This window comes from Coenobita brevimanus, chromosome 21, assembly GCF_032717465.1.
Source record: "Coenobita brevimanus isolate Jiangsu-jjx chromosome 21, ASM3271746v2, whole genome shotgun sequence".
In the NCBI taxonomy this organism is placed as follows: domain Eukaryota; kingdom Metazoa; phylum Arthropoda; class Malacostraca; order Decapoda; family Coenobitidae; genus Coenobita; species Coenobita brevimanus.
The window spans coordinates 24,783,899-24,787,967 of NC_136974.1; the positions used below are offsets into that span (position 1 = coordinate 24,783,899).

At 39.4% G+C, this 4,069-nt stretch overlaps 1 pseudogene; it reads left to right on the forward strand.

Moving 5' to 3' along the window:
- The first annotated feature begins 1,205 nt into the window (after positions 1-1,205).
- LOC145392322 (5S ribosomal RNA) lies at positions 1,206-1,325 on the forward strand (annotated as a pseudogene).
- Positions 1,326-4,069: the final 2,744 nt, after the last annotated feature.

Consider the following 4,069-nt stretch of genomic DNA (forward strand, 5'->3'; position numbering starts at 1 on the left):
ACCCGAAATAATGAGGAGTACCTCTACACTAAGTGGATGATAGACACCCCCAATGACCACATTATTTTTAAACTCATTTTCTTTGTCCTCATATTCATTGCTATAACCTGATTAATAGACATTCTCATTTTCATTGTTATTAGTATCATCATCATCCGTTTCATCTGTTTTTGTTTATATTACGAACGCTCCCAGATCTTGAGACATCGGTTTCACTGAGTTGCTGAATTTCTGAATTGATGAAGGTTCAATTATTATCTAAGTTCAGACGGTCCAGTTTCCAGAACCACCTGGAGGCCACGCACCAAAAACACATACTAGCATTGTCATACGTGAGGCTTAGCTTTCTTGCATGAGCCTCATTGTTGCCAATCGTCACTTTCTTCTTCATTTAGTCATGTTTTTTGAGAGTCCAGTAAATGCTGTCATTAAAGCCACTAGATTTAGTAATAGAGCAAGAGAAGTAAACCTGAGAAAAGACAAACTGATGTGATGGTGGAACTGTTTCCTGGGAGACCATGGATGAAATTCAGAAAAAAAAAAAAAAAAAAAAACTTTCGTTTTATTGATTGCTGTAGCTGTACCAGTTTTTCCACTTAATCCGCATTATTGGAACAACTCAGGTAATGAATTCCAAATGATTCATTCAGCTGAATGCGTTTTAGACGCCCACTGTTTGTTTTCACAATGTGAAACTGAGCAAAATATCTTCACAAAGATAACGTTGCCAGTGTTTCTTTTTTCTTTCTTTTTTTCTTTTTTTTATTGTTGAGGTGACGAAAATATGCCCAGCTACCATTCATGGCAAAAATAATCTTCCTTGAAGCACATGTAAATGCACAGTTGTGGTCAATATTTCTTTTAAACTGCCTTGAGACAATATCAAAACCGAAAAAGATCAAGTTAAGCTAAGTAGAAATATTAAACAGAGTTGGAAGGTGTCCTTCTGATGGACCAGTTTTTACCCTCTGAACCTATAATCCTTCATGGGTCCATTTCCCCAGGGGTATATTGCCCTTGATGCTGTTTAACCTGCCACGTGCCAGTGCCATTTTAAAACGGTCTGACATCATGCCGCGGCCAGAGCCAGTGCTGTTTTAAAACGATCTAAAATAAAAAACTTCACTGTGACCGCATGTTTCAAGATTCACGGGTAAAAATTGGCAGCCATGTAGGGTAACTGTTTCTCTAGCATCCCCCAGGCTGTCAAGGCCATATATCACGTTGAGTACACCGCTTCCCGTCCGATCAGCGAAGTTAAGCAACGTTGGGTCTGGTTAGTACTTGGATGGGTGACCGCCTGGGAACACCAGATGCTGTTGGCATCCCTATGTGTCAAGTGGGGTTGGTGGATAATTAGTGCCCCTCCCTGTAAAACAATTAACTCTAAGCCCTTGGCCACCCCGTTTGGGATACATGGCGTCTGGCAATGAATGAATGAGTGAATGAATGTAATTACAAACGATATGTAACAATTATGTAATGACAAACGATTGCATTATATTACACTTGCTACAATTATGTAACGACAAACGATATGTAACAGTTATGTAACGACAAACGATTGCATTATGTTACACTTGCTACAATTATGTAACTACAAACAATATGTAACAATTATGTAACAGTTGCATTAACAAGATGTAACTTTTATGTAACTTTAACTACAATTATAAGGCCAACACAATTATGTAACAGTTGCATTAACAAAATGTAACTACAATTATAAGGCCAACACAATTATGCATTACCACAATATTATGTAGCAATTCATACAATGTTACAATTATATATTACCACAATGTTACTACAATATTATGTAAATTCATACAATGTTACCACAATTCTGTATTACCAGAATCATCACACAAGTTAGGTGAAATATTAGACATTACTAAAGGGATAACTCAATATGTAATGTAATAACCTAGCAGTATTACCATTGCACAGTTATATGCGTATGTCTGTTATACATACACATCTTACAAAATGTCATACAACAACCATTGCATTTGTTCAATTATGTATACAACTTGTTTAAAATGTAATATTACTGGATCAGTACAATATTATCATGAATATTATGTCTATACAATACTATAATCACTATTATGTATTAATGGATTAGCATATGTCAATAATGATTGCTGTCGGAGGACCTCCAGCGCATGACCGAGCAATGTCAGGACTCCATATTATAATTACAAATCAAAATAGATAGATAGATGGATAGATAAATAGAAAGATAGAAGCAGCAAGTCGGGGGATGAGATAGGTAGTGTGTTGCAAGAATCGAGCAATGGTAAACATGCTTACACACTGTAACTCAAGGAATGCTTGATAGGCACATGACAGCACCTCGTGACCATACACACACATACTCACACATAGGCTTCTAGAACATTTCAACAACAGTGTAACACACGTGACACGACCCCTGCTACACCAGAATTTAGGAAGCAGAGCTCAGAAGGAGACAGGCCATAGAACCGACAGGTAATAGGGAGAAGGAGCCTAGCAACATGGGCGAGAAAGAGAGAGAGAGAGATAGGGAGGTAGCTCGCGGGACTCTATATTTCACTCGTGTGTGAGAGACTTTGTTAATATTTCCAAGACAAATAAAAATAGTCCCATACTCATCTTTACCTCTTCTGTCATTGCATGACAAATGGGAATTAAGATTATCTACTTACAAAACTACTCACGTATAACAACCGCTCGTCCACGAGTCTAATATATGTATAACTGATCTACAAAACTTCTCTACAAGAAGCTGCAAAGTTATTGTAAGACATACACTCACTCGCTTCCCCCCTCACACTCACTCTGCCTCACTGTGCCTGTGTGCCTCACCCAGTGCTGTACATAGTGAAGGCATTTTGTAAATATTTTCATGTAAGTGTAAATTGTAAATATTTTCTTGTAAGTGTAAGGACTATATAATGAAGTCAAGTTGTAAATACCTTCTTGTAAGTGCCAGGACTGTACGTAATGAAGTCAGGTTTTACCTATCTTCAAGTAAGTGTAAGATAATGTATTCACAGTGAGAGACACAAATTGTGATAGATGCTGAAATAATAAGTGTTCAGAAAAGTGTACTGAACATAAATACATGAGTGTACCTTACATAGAAAACGGCTTTCTCTCACGTGCGTGGTGAGGGTGAGAGAGCAGCAATACCTGTACACCAGTATGCAGAACTGAGTAAAACCGATTTCCGACCCTCGATGAGCATTTTAATGGCAAAATACTTTGTTTCCACATCAAAATCTATCATTTTAGCCAAAAAAAAAAAAAAAACGGTCGAAAAATGGCCTGGAGTGGGGTGACCCAGAGGGCTAAAAATTGCCGGCACGCGGCGGGTTAACTACATGGACCTAGCGTATAGCTACAATGGGCTTGTGAATGTAATGAAGCTAATCCCCATGGACATATTTTCCCACTACCTTCCGACCTGCCCATCCTACCAGTCCACCCATCTATCGTGCCAACCCAATGGCCGATTCACTTAGTCTCCACTCACCCACACACCCAACCTCATTCATCCTACGCATCTACTTATCCCACTCACCCTGCCCAACCCACCCCTTCTGCCCATTAACTCAATTAGCCAATCCTGCTTTCATCCACCCACCCATCTCACACACCTCGCTCACCCAACTGCTTACCCCCATTCACTCGCCAACCCCACCCTTCCACCCTCCATCCATACCTAACGGTAACATACTGTAGCTTCAAAGGTGTTGATATGCTTTCTTGCAGGTGCACTGAGTTGTTTATGATGAACAATGCCCAAATGGACACAACAGAAATTTACGGTGAGAAATATATAATTATGTGTATTCGCGTTGTTGATCAAGCGACAGATATAACTATACAAAAAATTCGTGGTCACTGCTTCTCTGAAATGTCGGCTTGCATCCCTCCACCACTAAGGCCGTCGCGTGGCACCCGTCAAGCAACAAACTCTTATCCCTTTTCTGTCCAACTCTCTAATGCAAAAGTTAACCGTTACTCCCAGTCCTTCATGTATGTAATAGGTCAGCTCTGGAACTCTCTTCCTCTGTCA